The 17,608-nt window shown below is 37.3% G+C and overlaps 1 protein-coding gene and 1 long non-coding RNA gene across 9 annotated transcripts in view; one reads left to right on the plus strand and one right to left on the minus strand.

Moving 5' to 3' along the window:
• The window catches only part of PCDH7 (protocadherin 7), a 280,035-nt gene that overhangs the window by 201,701 nt on the left and 60,726 nt on the right, over nucleotides 1–17,608 (minus strand). The window lies entirely within an intron of this gene.
• LOC310898362 overlaps nucleotides 12,686–17,608 on the plus strand; it is a 61,474-nt gene continuing 56,551 nt past the window's right edge. For all 7 annotated transcript variants that reach the window (XR_014583229.1, XR_014583230.1, XR_014583231.1 and 4 more), the window contains exon 1: nucleotides 12,686–12,915. This is a non-coding gene — a long non-coding RNA (uncharacterized lncRNA). The remainder of the gene's footprint in view (nucleotides 12,916–17,608) is intronic.

The following is a 17,608-nucleotide window of genomic DNA, read 5'->3' on the forward strand; positions in this document are numbered from 1 at the left end:
TTCTTCAGGAGATGCATTTATAGATATTATAGACTGTTTATAATGTCTGTTGTGAGGTTACCACAAGAGAGATGCAAAATAAAAAAACTGCTAGTAAAGTAGCACACTTTGTCTTGAAAGATTTGTGCAACGTGGTATTTTAGATCTTTTACTTCTCTAATCCATGTCATGTTTTAATGACAGCTCTATGTCCTGGTCTATGACTGAATACTACTGAAACAGAAAAGTAATCCAAGTGAGCTCAGTGAATTTTACACTGGATGTAAGAATTAACTCGAGTAGGGAAATAACAGATTAAAACAGAGGTCTTTAAAATGTGTTCTAAATATGTGTTTGAGTATGTAAAATAACAAGTTGTCCTGTTATAATTTATACTCCATGTGTCTGTAGCAGATAAACCCTGAAATAGCATCCCCTCTTTAAACCTCTCTCCGGCTGTGTACAGGTGTTCCTTTTTAAAACTTCTCTATATTGGAAGTACATGCCTTGCTTTCACAGTCAAAAAATACAAAAAGCAATTTTTATTATGATAAACCAACCAACTGCAAAGGCCCTGGTTTCAGACAGAAGTCCAATAATGTAAGAGAAAATCTTGGATGAGCAAAGCACAGGAGGAAAGGAGTATCATTGCTGACAGAGAAGGGACAGACTAGATGAAACTTCAACTGCATTTCAGGAATTAAAAGTAAACAATAAAATGAATTAAAAAGACATTTAATGAGCAGGAAGCAGGAACTGGTGTGGTACGATGATTTTTTTTTCTCGTATTACAGAGGAAGAAGAAAGCAGAAAAGTTAATGTAGACTCAAAGCAAGTTCTCATAAAGAATTAATTTGCACTTTGTTGAATCCTGTGAGACATTTCATTGAATCATGATTTCTTTGAAAACAAGATATGCCTTACTACCTCATTAAGCATCATAGTTTATGGCATTTTTTCCTTTTTAAGATTTGCATATCTATTACTACAAGACTAAACATCTCAAAGTAGGATTGAAATGTACATAGTTACTGTAACAGGTGAGTATGCAGGTTCTATTCTTCACCTCAGACAGACACGGCAAGATTTTCCATCTGTCATTTGCTTTAAAAAAAAAAAATCAATTTCTTTAGACTAAGCAGAATTTTAAATGAGCTCACATTTTAATATGCCATCCTCAGAAAATAAACAAACAAATAATTCCTCATCTAGCATTTACTTAATGCTTACAATGCAAAGTTACAATGCAGGAAGTGCTCATCAATATAAAGCAGTTTTTTTGTTTTTACATTATCAAAATTCATTTTCACTGTCTCACTTGCTTTTATTAATCTCACATTATTATTTATTAAACTTTATTAACCTTGTTTTTCATTTTCTAAAAGTATGTTTAAATTTACAGCACTTAGAGAATTTAAGATGAAAATGATTTATGAATTTAAAAAACAGGTAACTCATCTTTTTTGCAAATCCATGAGTTTATAATTATAAAAGCAAGTAATAGGGACCTACCACTTATGTATGTACTAAACTCAGCAAGTAAGCAGTCATATGGAAGACAATGAAATTATACACAGATTTAAACATAATGAAATACCTAGAAAGAATATCTAAGAAAGCAGGAAAAGTTTTACCACCATTCTCCTGAAGAAAGAGGCAATTGGCTCTCATACTATTAAAGTCAACTCAACTGAAAATTTGTGAAGGTTTTTATAACAGACCAAGCGTGCCAAACAGACCAAATGGGAAATGTCCACCTATACAACTAAATTTTGTTGTTCTAATTGAAAGGAAAAAGCTTATTTTTCTTTCGTAAACAGTAATTAAGCTTTTTGCTTGGATTATTCCAGCTCTCAATTAGGTAGTGCAACTTTTCCAAAAAGATGAGAAATTTTTTTAATTTTGCTTGCCATCGCTTACTGAGGGGTAGGGCAGCGAATGTCTCAGATCCAAGAGTAGTAGAGTGTAGTGGAAATAATGACATAGCAGAAGACAAATTGCAATTCTGTTTTCCTGGACACAATTCATCTTACCAGCATGTTCTTCTCTGCACAGACCTAAATAGCTGCTTAAACTCAGCAAAGATTGCTTTATCCAAAGACAGCTGCTCCATCTTTATGGACTCTTAAGGTAAGATTATGCCTTCTATCTTGATGGTAGCAGAAGCATTAGTGAGCAATGAGATGCATATACTTACTAAACCGTGTAATACTTAAAAACTTAAAGATATATAAAAGCCTTATGATAGTTCAAAGCATTATATACAACTTTATAAAATCTTATTATTTAATAGCATAATAACGCTTCAGTAAATAATATTAAATAAATTTTACTTATGCCTTTGTATTAGTGCTTAAGAATATCATAAGAAGAGTTTGTCATATGAACTAAACACTGCTTCAATCAATTTCTTCAAATTCTGAAAATCCTGTAACACGTTGAAAAGCAGTGACTTGGACATTGATGGTGTAGGCGACACAAAGCACACCGGATAGTAAGATCTACATGCTTAACAATTGCTCAGACATTAACAAGCTTTGGAATGCAATTGGAAAAATTACTCAGAATGTTAAATTACTACAACCTTTTTGAACTTTCAAAGTAACAGTATGAATTCTTAAGCTTCTAGAAAAGCAGCCTAAGCCAACCATATTTATGTAACCTCTCACAGAAAGGATTACCTGAGTTGTAAGGGAGCCACATATCTGAAGTACCATGTAGTGTCATTATTCTGTAGCAAAAAAAAAATCTTGAGTTGAAGCAACAACTGTCAACCTTCCTAATAACAGGCAATATAGTCACCAGCTGAAAGATGCACAACAGGGTTCTCTGCAATGCACAGTATGTTGTTTTGTAATGCAGATTGCATGGAAAACTTCAGGTGTCTTAGACAGGGATATCCAGCTCTCCGTCTCCGGAGATGTACATCAGTTTAACGTAAGTATGAGCAAAGAGAAGGACATCAAAACTCTGAGAAATCTTTGTAACAGTGATGAAAACACTCCAGCTGAAACAAGTCCTACAAGGAACCTGAAACGTTTGCTGCAAATGCCTGTCAAGAAACTTCCTAAAGGTTATTTGTGATTCTTTCATAATAGTCATATATGCATGGCTAAAATACTACTAGGCAAATACAACTGAAATTACAAATTGGATTCATCTGAAGTGCTCTTACTCTTGCTCTTCTTTCCACATAATCTTGCTATGGGTAAAGTAAGACTTTATTCTAAATCCCTATGTGTGATCATGTTCTTGCTTTTGGCCCTTTAGAAATGTCAATAATCAAAGCCAAGTGAAGATCTTCCCCATACCCAGGGAAAAAAAACACTCCATTCGTGCTTCAGCTCAGCCACTTTAACTCTCTGAAATAGTCCTCTCAAACTCTTCCCCATTGACTTGCTTTCATAGAAGTACTGTGAGAACATATACTGTAATTTGGTAATCCCATATTCTTGGTAGGCTGTATCAGCACCCTTGGTTGAAGTGCTCCAGAGATTTATTTAGTGCCCTAAAGTGCTCTCAAGCTCCATGCCTTTAGCTCTTCTCCTGCTGCAGTATTGACTTTTGGAAGGTAAGTTTGAAAAGACATGAGCCAAGGTAAAAGCACATAGCAGTGCTGTCACAGTGGAGGCACTCCTGCCAGAAGACAGTATTTGCTGTATCATGCAAACTTCCTCAATTTCCACGCAGAACAGAACCACAGCAATCACTCTAAGTACCTGATATACACTTTAGTAAGACCAACAATCCCAGAATACAGAAATGGAGTCAAAATAATAGCAATCCAATTTGACATGTATTACAAGAGCAACACAGACTTAAGTATGCAGTGTAACATACTTCTGTAACAGCATTACAGAAAGCACATGTATATAAAGATTATTGAAAAAATGATTAAAATTATAAAAATATGACTTTCGAATTAACCTTGGAAAGGCAATTAAGGCTTGATCAGAAGGAGAAATGCAAGTAGGCTTTTTCACACAAGTACGTAAAAGAACATATTTTCACACCAGCAGGCATGACACTGTAGGAAGGATGGGGCAGGTGTTAGAGGAACTGGATGAGAAGCAAAGCAAATGAAGATAGATGAGTGTTTGAAAAGCCTTTTAAATGCCTGGAATTTGAATGGGAGTCAGTGGAAAAGTACTAGCATTGGGCTGCCACTCCCCACAGCGGTAATTACTGAACCTTAGTAGTAATTACTACTGTTTGTGAAAAGCAGGAAGCAACATTCAAAGGCTGGACTCAAATCAGTTTCTTAAGACAGTACTATGGGACTGAGAGAGAGATGGAGCAACAGCTCTGGATAAAATGTGGCTATGGTGACAGAAGAAATATGTGAAGAAAATTTAAGTTCAGGGTCAGTGTGAACACTGATATCCCGGTATCATACAAGCACAAATGTTGATAAAGGATGCAGGGCTCTTAAACCTTCTTGCTAAACAGGAACAACTTTTTTTTTGGTATCTTTATTGGAAAGAGACTGACACAGTGCAAAAATCTAAAGCAGGTTACTAGAAAAGGATGTACATATTAAATTCCATCAGGCATTGATCTGTGAGAGATTTACTAAGAAGAGAAAAATCACGTTCATTACTGTGAGAGTACAAGTCTTAAAGCTCAACACAAACAAATGCGAAGGCATCCAGTTCAGAAACATACAGAATGAACTTTTTATCATTGAAATATGTCTTAATTTTGAAAACAAAAGAATTAACTTCCACAGTTATGCATGTCATGGTGAAGAGGAAAAGGATTATTTGTATCTTTCACATTCAGGTGCCTGATGAACTCACCCAGGTGTGAGATGAATACTTTCTTACTTTAATGAGTTGTTTTCAAGGGGCCAGAACCAGTCTAAATACCAATGATTATGTTCTTATTAGTTAAATGTTTTGTACAAGCAATTACTTACTGATGAATACTACATTAAAGGCCTCCTTTCACTAGTCTAAATTTCATTTAGACAATATTCATAGAAGTTTCATACTTACAAGGCAAAAATACCACTTTGAATGTTAGTTTTAAGTATCTGAAGTGCAAAATAAAAACTGAATATTCTAGTTCCATATTTTTCCATTACTAAAAAATAAGAAAAAGCAACAGGTGTGCAGCCCCATTGTTAGTCTTATCTACCAATAATACTCTACAGTGGACCCAGTAGACCAATGCAGATATCCGTAGAAAACCTTGCTAAACCTTCCTTCTTGGTATCACAGATTAATGGTCCTGCAGTTCTAGTTGGGATTTCACTGAAATCCCATTGACTTTATGTGGAAGGGGATCCAATATGTGGTAGTACTGAAAGGTAACAATATAAAAACTTCGAAGGAGGTCGAAAGACTGATAAAAAAACAGTTAACACAGAAAGATTTATTATCTATAAAGGGAATTACAATAGTTTAAACCAATCTTCCACCTCCAACCAGGTAAAGAAAATGATGTTTAACAGGCATTTAACTATCATTTTCAGATAGTTAATATGCAATTAAACAACTGAGAGTATACTGTGCTGTTTACTGTATTCTCTGCTTAAAAGTGGCTTTGAACTACCCCTTTCCCCAGTGAAGCAACAGAAAAAATATACCTCGGATTTCTCTATACAAAACAGAGATGCATCATACCAGACCACTGCATCACAATAACTCTTCATCCTTCTTATTTTGTTTTTTTTGCTTTACACAAGTTATCTGGAGACTTATACAGTTCTTGTATGGGAAGAGTTAGGCATCCCAGGAATGCCAGAAAGATGCAGAAAACTTCCCACAGGGTATAGAATCATAGAATCATAGAATATCCTGAGTTGGAAGTGACCCATAAGGATCATCAAGTCCAACTCCTGGCACCGCACAGGTCTGCCCAAAAGTTTAGACCATGTGACTAAGTGCACAGTCCAATCGCTTCTTAAATTCAGACAGGCTTGGTGCAGTGACTACTTCACTGGGGAGCCTGTTCCAGTGTGCAACCACCCTCTCGGTGAAGAACCTCTTCCTGATGTCCAGCCTAAACTTCCCCTGCCTCAGCTTAACACCGTTTCCACGGGTCCTATCACTGGTGATTACGGAGAATAGGTCACCTGCCTCTCCAATCCCTCTCACGAGGAAGTTGTAGACTGCAGTGAGGTCCCCCCTCAGCCTCCTCTTCTCCAGGCTGAACAGGCCCAGTGACCTCAGCCGCTCCTCATATGTCTTCCCTTCTAGGCCCTTCACCATCTTCGTCTCCCTCCTCTGGACACTCTCCAACAGTTTAATGTCCTTTTTGTACTGTAGGGTAGCCTACTTCCTTTCATCCCAAATTTAGTATTACTTGGAGAGAACAATATTTTTACTAGAGGTAGAAAGAAAAGATGAATGAAACCAGAGAGAAAGGAGTTAGAACTCCGAACCAGCACAGTTTATGTACAAACCAACTGCAATTCTTCTCCGTGAAAATAACAGAATATAGAGGCCAAACAGCTTTAGGAAGTTTCTCTTAGGAAATAATCCAGGGATCCTAACTAGAATGAACTGATAAAATTTTGAGGTTTTACAAGCTAGTACAGGAAAGACACAACTTTCAGAGAGATGCTCTCAACTTCTATTCCTGATAAACCTACTGAAGTTAAGTAAAACCAGAGCTTTAAACTCTCTCCTGTATATGACTCTAAAAGCTTTGCATTTTTATCTTCGTGAAAAGTCTTTTCACTACAGAAAAAAATTCTCCAAAATCAAGATTTTTATTGATTTATGTTACTGAGACTGTGTACAATTCACATTTTGTTTTGTTTTTCTGCTGAGCAATGAGGACATCAGACAAGTGGGTAGAACGTGGTGCAGCAATGCTTTCCTTTGGGGAAAGAAAACAGCAGAAATTGCATGCCTGAATTTTTCCTCTGGTGGTTCAAAATTAAATTATGCAAACTGCAGATAATCTCTACAGCCTGTGAAAGACATAGAAAACAGTCTCCACAGTCCTATTCTTTCACACTTGACCATTAAACAATTTCCCACCCTCTGTGCACCCACATTTGGGTATTCTACTCTATGGCTTAAGAATACTGAATGAGATTAGCAGAGCCACAAGACATACACATACTATTCACTCGGTAATAGCGATGCTTTTCTAGCTCTGAATGGAGTAAAGTGCAAATGCACAAAGCCTGACCATTCTGGTTCCAGCCAACTATTGCTATTGGAGTCCTTTTTCAGTGAGACCTACGAATCCATCTCCTTGCCTCATCCATTCCTTTTTCAATTCTGTGCTCAGTTACCTTTCCTTATATTCCAGTTAGTTTTAGGGCTCTGACTGGGACTGGCAGCACTCAGCTTTGGAGGTCTGTTTCTGCTTGCTGGCCATCCCACCACTGCAGCATGGACAGCTCAGTTCCTTGTAAAGCTGGTCCTGGATATCTGAAGTTTTTAATGTCATGCATTAACAGAAACTATTATTTAAGAGTTCCTCAGGCTTCTTCTGAAGCACTAGAATGGTAAATAGGAAATCCACTTTTCAAAAGGGTGATCTGGTGTAACTGTGAAAAAAACACCCTCAAATCTCTTACCACATTTAGGTCAGAAATAAATGGCAAGCCTAGGACAGTCACTGACTGTGCAATCAAGCTATGAACTCATGCAGCTGATGTCACATCTCTCCATAGAGAGGTTTCGTGGATGAGGGAAGAAAAAGCCAGGTAAACACACTAAGTATGAATACAAACCACGCAAGTTCTTTTCCTATGGATTACAGAAGCCATATACCATACTGACTAGTCTATGACAGCTGTGCAGACTTCTCTCTAAAAATGGGTTAACTTTGCAAAGATCAGCATTAACTCCCACACACATTTCTGCTGGAAATCTATCAGGTTGCTAGGGTAGCATGCTGTGCATAAAGGCTGCTCCCTGGCTGCATACCCTCCCCACAGGCACACGAATCCCTAATTATGAGGTACATATACAGAAGAGTTTCTGTGGGCAAAGGACAAGCATCAACAAATACACTACTTCCTTTGGTACATGAGTTACAAACCCTTTGAACCATTTTTTGGCTCCTTTTCTTGTGCCTGTATCACAGCAGGGGAGGCTGTTTCAAACTTCAATTATCATTCTGACCACAAATAACACCTAATTTCTCTCTTACTCTTTAATTTTATTTCAAAATCCAAAGTAAATGCATCCTGAATAGCAAATAAACAGAAACATGAAAGAGGAAGATACTGCGACATGACAGTGGGATTGCACTCGCCCAGTTTCACTGCCTATTTAAACGCTAACAGCACTTTGATTTTGCAAATTTATTTGTATAAAGAATTAGAAAACACCTTCGCATTTGGTTTCATACTTGCCTTATAAAACTTTACTTATTTACCTACTAGTGCATTTATTTATGTGTTTGTCTCCTGATGAGGACTGGAGAAGTCGTTTCTTTCTTCATGTTCTTAATTTCACTTTATTCATGCTGTACATATTCTAAGATTTCTTTGCCTCCTACCTCTCCAAAGCCTCCAAATTCCAGAATGCCCTGCATTAAGCCATTAAGCGTGAGCATAGGGGCAAGTGAAGTGTCCTTTCAGGCCAACCAGTACCTCTGCTGTTAAATGCAATAAGAACTTCCTATTCCTGACTGCCAAGGGTTTATATGCTATTTCTATAACTTTCCCTTCTGCTCTAGATGAAGATAGATGAGGTTGAGATTCTCCTGTAACACTACACCAGAGCAAAAACCTAATTAACGCTTTGAGAGTCTGTATGTGCCAACATGGAAAATATTCTGCATTTCATGCAGCTTTGTAGAATGTAGGAGTCGTGAAACAATACAATAAGCCTGGCACTGTAGCAAGTCATAGGTACATTACTCCGTGCCTTTGGCGTTCAAGAAATAACTCTGATATAAAGCACAAATCCTTTCCCAATTCACACAGGTTAAAAATGCTAGTTGTCATATTTGTTTTATAGCCTAGCATCTTTGTTATCCTCATACTTAAAATGCCCTAAACAAATATCCTCACAACTACTGCCAAATTGGGATAGAAAGGTTAGAAAGATTTATAATGTTGCCAGAGCTGTCCTGTAGGCTATGAGCAGGGAATGTCTCATTGTAACAACTAAGAACATATCCTATTTACCATTTCATTTAAAGTACTTTTTTTTTTTTCCTTCTTTAAGCTAAACTACAAATATCAATGCTTTTGAAACTGAAGAGGTAAATGATTCATAACAATTGTAAGAACTACATCGCTGTCTTGTAGGTGGAAACCACAGACAAATATGACAAACGTTGACAGAATTAAGTTTGAAACATTTGCAAGTTTGTATCCATGAATTTTCCTTTTCTTACACTCCTTAGCTCCTTTCTGCTGTTTTCCTCTAAGCATCCCTAGGTTCACCCTGAAAAAACTTCATCTCTTCATGCTTTATACATCATGTTGTGTATAATAGGGGAAAGGATTTCTGTATGTTTGCCAGGATGGAAGTCATCCTCAGAAGATATGAAAAAAGATAATCTAAACAAAATTTTAAGTCATATTCCTCTACCTGCCTGATAAATATGGGAACTACAGCATTAATACTATTTTTAAACATGGGTGTTTACAACTGCATGTCTCTTACTTTAGCCAAACACTTATTCAGTAACAGTTATAAGTATTTGGTTACATTTTGCAGGCTTTTCATTGCAATCCTCAACGGAAAGAAAATAACTTTGGCATACTACCCAAAATACACAGCAGTTGTTCTCTGAACGGCCTAAAAGTGTGCCAGCTTTTTCAAAGAAACAAAAAAGGCAAAGATTCTGAGGTCAAAAGACCCAAATGCTGGTGGAACTCCTCAGAGAGGAGGAATGTTTCTCACATTTGGAGGACAAAGCTCCTGTATGGATCAGGGACCAGGATTAAAAAGATGAAGAGACTAAAGACTGACTACCTTTGCATACTGAGAACAGAGTATTTCCAGCCCTAGCCAGGAGAACACACAAAGTACTTTGAAGGAGACTGTTAGCAGGAAGTATAAATACACAAAATATATTTTTTTCTCCCTAAGCATCTCCCCCAAACAATTAATTTGCTTAAAACGTCTGTTTCTTTGTCAGAATAAATACATTACATCAAACCATAACAATCTCCTAGCCATTCTACTCAAGGATTGTTGTTACCTTAACAGCACATTAAGAGTACAATCAAACTGCTCTCCTGCAATGTACAACATCAACAGCAGTCAAGTGAATTGTATTTTTGTGCTTACTTCAAGGCACCTATTACCTTATATTTGTAATTTAACACATTAAAAATGATGCTATGTAAAAATGAAACAGTATCAAGTTTCTAGGGTGAAATGTAAAACTCACTTTCTAAACTTTAAGTAAGCACAAGAGATCTTTTCAAGTCTTCATTTCATTGTGACTGTTTTTTTGCCAGAGGATAGTCTTTCCAAATTCCTCTCTTCAGCATGAACATACGCAGAATATGTGAAGGATGTCATTTTTTATTTTAAAGCAGTTAATTTCCTTCAACACTCTCTTTTTGAGAAGTTTTATTTTGTTTTGGATTCATGTCTGAGTATTGGAACCTATTTACATAGAGACCAAAGTGCTCCTTTTAGAGAACCACGCACTGGATTTTGTTCATTATTTGTAGTTTCTCCATTTTTCCCTCTAATATTAAAGTAAGCAGCCTTGTTTCAAGGTATCAGCTGTCTCACCCACCTTCTTTGTATTACTCTCTTGGAGCATTTTTTACATACACAAAAAGAAAAATCTGAAACAGAAAAATCCAAAACTATCTCCAATAAGGGAGCCCAGTGAATGAAAAAGAAACTTGGGGGTGGGGAGGGTGAACATACCTTTAGGAGAAACTACTGCTTTTGACAATTTATTTTATTTAAAACCAAGTGGGAGACAGTTTGCCCTGAGCACTTTTTAATACATTGTGTAGAATATACATTCTTTTGATTTATTTTCATCAGACCTAAATCTGGAACCTGCTGTCATGCTGGCAAGGAACCTGTGACACAATCTTAACTTTTGTTTAGCTCCTGTGTATGTTAATGTGATCTCCGAGACTGGAATTTTTCTTGATGTCCTTGTACGGGGTGAAATAAAGATGTTATCATTCTGTCTGAGCGAGATTTAACAATGTCCATTTAGTTTCCCATCCAGATATGAAAAAGAATTCACTGAAAAGCTAGAAAGTATCATCATCCTCAAAGAACACATAATTCCTTTAATATAAATCCTGGTTATTTTCTATCACTCTTCAAATATAGGTGTAAAATTGTTAAAAGCATTTATCCATTACTCATCACGGAAAACAATACGATACATTCTGCAAGTTTATCACTGTCTCTTTCAGGTATATTTATTAAAAACTGTTATTATTGAATCAAAACCTAATCAAAAGAACAACAAAAAGCCTGGATCATGGTCTCTAGTGCTTACCAATGAAATCAATGATCTCACAAGTGTCCCACCTATATGTCCCTATTAAATCTGAATAAAAGAGGTGTTTCTGTGTGTATCGCTATATGTGTGCACACACAAAGTTTCTTTTAAAGAGTTAACACATTAATACTGATGTAAAACTGTCATCCTCTACTACCTGAAATGCATCCTGAATTTAATACAAAGCCATCAACTTGACATACATAGTCAAAAGATTTCAAGTTTTCCTTGTTCTTAACAGATTATAATTTATTATTTTTAAAAAGATTGTGCAGCAAGGGTTCATATTGGAAGTTCACTTGCATGTACATTAACTCTGCAGAAGGACCACATGCTCCTTTAAACATTTCTTCTCCAGCATTACAGGTTTTGTGCCGTTTTGCGACATCAGTAACAAACTCAGCCACTGCTCACAGATGCTCTGTTCACATGTGGAACCATGCACTCACGTCTCATCTCACAGATTACCCTATAGTTTAGGATGGAGTTCAAACCTTAACTTTTTTATGTTAAACTTCAATATGATAAAAATGCAACTTCAATATGATTAAAAAGCAACTGATCACAAAGCTACTGAGCTGTTCTGAACATCATAAAAGAGTACGTGAATAGGAGAAGGGGACAAACCCTAATCTCCTGCTTACTGAGCAATAAGAAGGGATATACCAATCATCTCTTCAGATTAATACATAGCGTAAATAGTAATGAATCAAAGATCAATGTAGAGAACTTGAGACACACAACAGGAAACTGAGCTGGACATAAGTTGTTGCAATAACGATTTTTCAAGTCTGTTTTGCAGTTCCCCAAGTGTTTGGGGAAGAAAGGAGCAACCTCGTTAAGGCCCCCTCTGGAGCACGCCCTTCCACAGCCTCATAGTACCTGAGGCAACACCCGGTGGGCTGCGAGGGAGGCAAGCCTTCATCACCGCCCGGCAATAGGGCTATCCCTGTGACCTCTGGGCACTTCCAATAATTTATCGGCTCCTTCTACCAACAGACCTGCCGAAGCAGGCGTTCGGCACAGGCCTTAACCCCTGACCGGCTGCTTTACGGCAGAACTGGGCGGCGCCTAACGACTATCAACAAGTGCCGCAGATAATAGATAATGGTGTTTTAGCATAGGCATTAAACTCCCAGGAAACGATTAAAAGGAGAGAAAAAAAAAAAAAAAAGGAGAGAAGCCCTGGGGGATAGGAGGAAGTTATCACTGCCCTTGGATCCAGCGCTGCCGTCTCGACCCAGAGCCTCGGTCCGCACGGGGAAGGTCGACCCCAGCGACCGTCCGAGCTCACCTTTATGCAGTGTGCTCGGTCCGGGACCACCCTCGGGGCGGTAACTGTGTGCTTTCTTGTTCTGGAAGCTTCGGGAAGGTTCACGGTGGTCCCCCGCACTGCTTTCCCCCAGCACATTGCCCCAACTGGTGTTCCCAAACCGAGAGGGGGAGCGGGGAAAGGCGGCCCGCCGGTCCGGCTCTGCAGGGCTCTGTTCAACGCGGTCATGCCCGAGTTTGGGACAAAAACAGGTAAAGTTCTTTGCCGGTCTTAGACACACTCTTATCCATGTGCTATATTTGCATACACACACTCGCATACATGCAGAGCACATCATTAGAATGAGGTACGTTGGCTGCATGCAGCAGGAGTTCTGCTCAGACAAATAGATACTCACCAGGGCTCCAGAAGAGGCCTTTTTCATAATCTGGGGGGTTTTATGTAAACTATATTGCAAAGCACTGTTGGCTTGCTGTTCCATGAAATTTTTCAAGTAGGAGCAAAATAAACTTTTGTTACGTAGTCTGCCTTTATGCTTACTGAGTGATCAGCAACTCCTTAAAAATTTTGACCACGGATCACTGTGAGACTTCAAAGTGGATTTTGGACCACCCAATATTCACATTATCAGTCTTAATTGAAAACATCCCAAATATAACACAGCTCTGGAAAGCAACTTGGAATATTGTATCCTCATCAAGTGTGAAGACCACAGCTTGTCAGCCACTGATACAGCCCCAGAAGACAGAGTGGCAGCACAGAAGGAAGGATGTTTTCAAGAGCAAATCTCACATTAATGAAGTTCAGTGGATGTGGGAGATTAAAAATCACTTTCCCACCAGATGCTTTCACTCCTCTTAAATGTGGCAGAAATCTCAACTTTTTCATACGTATCAGATTTTACATTACTATCTGTGTTCCTTGGGTTTGTCATCACTCTCCTATGGGCATTTTGACTGAAGTTTATGAAGCTCCAAAGGGTTTTACATGTTTACTTACTGAAGCGGTATAGAGAACATCAAAGTGAATGATTGAATATTAAATAAATCAAAAGCACAGTTTCACAAACACTTGAAGTGGAAAAGTATCGCATTTAGAAAACTGTCAAATTCATTATTCAATGTATTTACTTTTCTAATACTGATCCCAGACTCTGCAAAGGCAAGAATATCACTAGCACAATACAGAAAGGTAGAACAATGCAAACTGCTTTCTTTTTCCTGCAAGACGTTGTAGTCAGGGATAGGGTACAGCACATGGGACTGCTCCTCTCTTTTCCACAAAGGCAGGTGGTCTCAGATGACAAGCCTGTACAAACCTTCAGCTAGCACATTTCAGGAAAAATGGAGGGAGATTAAATTTACACCACAAACATTCCCAGGGAAGAATACTTATCCATGCAGAAACAGCAAAACAAAAACCTGTTATGTATACATATATAGAAATCCACAAGCTAAACCTATGCACTGAATGTTCCAGTGTGAATCGGTTATTTACCAAGCGAATTACTATATTTCACGGCAATAACTAAAATGATAACATGCAAGAAATTAATGATAAATATGGTGATAAAAGTAAAACAGACATCAGAAAGTTTATAGCTCCACAGTCCAAAAAGTTCAGCCAAGCTTGGATGGAGATAAGAAACTGGATGAGAAGTGTGAAATGAAGAATGCAATCGTCACAGAGAAAAGGAATGATTGAAAAGAAAACAAAAAAGAACAGAGGTTTTAATCAGGAAAAATTGGTAATAAAATTCTGAATTAAAATTCTGATTCCAGTGAGGTTTTTCAGACATCATTTCATTCCCATGATTTACAATTTCCTCAGTAGAACTACAGCACTAAGAGATCGTGTTTTTTATATTAATAGAAAATGATGAATGCCACTGTAATCAGTAACACTGACTTTCATCAGCTAGTGGTGTGGTGCTGATCAGATGATGAAATCAAGGAGAGTGAATTGGTAAACCAGCTGGAGAAAGCATTTCTAATATGATTTAAAACAACAACAACAGCAACAAAAACAGAGGAGCTTTCTCATTTTGTTTTGCTGCACTTCTGTTTATAAGAGTGGGATTTCATTTAAGCCTGTGAAAAGTGTGCATAAAATCCTTATCTAATACTTCTACTAACCATGATTTATCCCCACAGCACAATTCAAATACAGTGAAGAGATAACATCTTTTTTTTATGTCTTCCCTTGTATTTCTAAAGCAGGAAATATACATACACAAATCAAGAGAAATCAATATTTTCACTCCTTTCCACTCCATCAGTCATATAACAAAATAATCAGAAAAGGGCACCATAACCCCCTGTTTGTCATTTGAATTGACTGAATGAGAGTTTGACAAGTCTAAAAGGCCAGCAAAGGACACACAGAATTCCCTCATTAGATTTTGCACAACAGTGACTACAGAGAGCTATGAATACACAGTACTATGAATAATAAAACATCTGTGAATTACATAATGTCACTAAGTACATTCCAAATGGTATGCATATATTAACCCACAAATACAGGCTGGTACTTATTTAATACAAAATCAGCAAAAAAATGGTGTTTTTGAAAGGCCTTGGAAGTCCATTATGCTATCCAAGTCTCTCATATTACTCTAAGGAAAGTGATGTTACTGTTATACCATAATAGAAAACAGCCACATCAACAGCTCTTAGTGACAGGTAGAGATATCTTTGGGAAACCCACCAACTTTAATGAAACAGTTTAAGTAAATATAATCTCCTCTTGTACGTTCAACTGCCTGTAGTCTACAAAAAACAAAATAAATGGCTAAGTTTTATATATACTGAGAATCAATGTTTTCACACCACTTTATATCACCATTGAAATGTGCAGTCAACCTAATAACACACAGCACTTTCTGACAATCAAAGAAGTCCTTCTCTATATCACTGCAGACTGCACATAGCTTGATTGGAACGCCCTGTTTTATAAGCACCCCACTCCACCCCTTGCAACCCTGGTGATAAATTATTTTCAGATTTGTATGCTTGCTGTTAGCTTTAATGAAGGCTTTTTCATTGCTGAAGCCAGGTTTCTTTTTAAGCAGCTACAGTAGTCTCTTGACAGTGTAATACAGAACTGGATCAGTAATTATAAAGGGGAATCAAAATTATGGTTACTCTAATGTGCATTCTTCTAAGCGACTAGTTCAGAGACAGGAATGTGAAACTATTGTTTCAAACACCAGTCTGAGACCCCTAGAGACTTAAATGAATAGTCTGAAGAAAAAAAAAAAAGAAATAAAAAGCACTTTTTTTTCTCTCTGTGAAGTTACCTACTCTCTTAATTAGTAGCAGCACATCAGTTAATAAAAGTATAAAATACGGGCTATTATCCTATTACAGGTTGATACTATTATGTAAAAAATAAATAAAGTAATAAGGAATTGTACTGTTTGTCCACATCTAGTCATACTTAGTATCTGACAATTTGTCAATTTACCACACTGAAACCTGATCCAAAACCCCCTGAAATCCCTGAGACACTGTTTTCTTTTACTCTCAAGTCAGAAGTGGGTCTGACTCAACCCCCTGAAAAAAAGCCCTCCAAGCCCATCTTGTGACTGCCACTTCTGATGTTTTAACCTCCATGGTAGGCTAGTGTAGAAGAGGTTTATCCAGCACACGAACTGATGCTATCTATAGGATTTATGAAATCAACAGATGGCCTTAGACAAAGAGTATTTAAAGGAGATTTTATTTTTTAATAAAATAATTTGAGATTGGATATGTAACCAAAACTCTGGTATGTATTTGATTTTATCCCAGAAATAATTCAAGACAGATCATCCAGGTTACCATATGGACTGTATTTCACTCCTCCTATTAAAAGTAGATTACAGAGAGGCTAAAGCTACTTACGATATTTCAAGCTTACCAGCATTAATTTGAATAAGAAAATAGATGAGGGAGCATGATTGGCAGCCATCCCAGCTATACAAATCACAAATCTCTTCAACAGAATTTCAATGGATTTTAAAATTGAATATCAAAAGATCTAGTGATAAATTGATCTTTTTTTTTTCATATAGCAATACTTTTTTTTCCTGTATTATTATTCACAATAGTTTCCTGTAGGAAAAATAAAAATAAATATGCAGTACTCGTATTCTATCCTAAAATAAAATGCAGTATTGCAAAGAGTTATAATGAAAATTTGGAAGTATACACTGTACAAAGAAAAGGTCTGTTAATGTGCAGAAAACATGCAATATACACAGTGAGTTAGGAATTCAGTATCAGGTGCAAGCCACTGATATCCATGCCTGGGGACTCGCATTCCAATTACCTTTTTCCGGTTATGGCATGTAGGGAAGCAGCCACTGCAGCTGTACAGGCCCTGAGAGACAGATGCACAAACTAGAGAGATGACACAGATGTCCAGAACCTTCCCACCTGCCACCTGGCTGAATTCACACTGGTTATTGCAAGATGTGGGTAACCATCTGTACAGCTGTCTAGTAGTGACACTTAAGGGTCATAATTTAGAAAGAGTTAATCACTGGAGTAAGTTATAGCAAGTATTTCTGAAGATTCAACCCTATTCCTACATGTACCATAATAGCTGTTTGTAATCATCTCTTGGTGCACTTCAGCATGGCCAGAGTATCAGAGACTCAGCAGAGTCTGTACCGAGAGCATTATAAGAGGAAGATTTTACTACATTTGTAATGCCTTCAACAAAAATTAAATGGTTACAGTTCTAGGACAATTCTCTGCCCTTTTTAATAATAGCAATGGAAAAAAAATCAGTATTCTGAAAATGGCAAAACTGAAATCATTATACCAGAGCTTAAGATTATTGTTTTTGTTTGTTTTTTAATTCTAATGTATAAAGGCACTGCACACGTGTAGATGGAAACTTCCCAGAACTTTTTAGTGTCAGGGCACCAATCAGCAAATTCCCATTGTAAGTCAC

Source organism: Anser anser, assembly GCF_964211835.1.
Source record: "Anser anser genome assembly, chromosome: 4".
Taxonomy (NCBI): Eukaryota; Metazoa; Chordata; class Aves; order Anseriformes; family Anatidae; genus Anser; species Anser anser.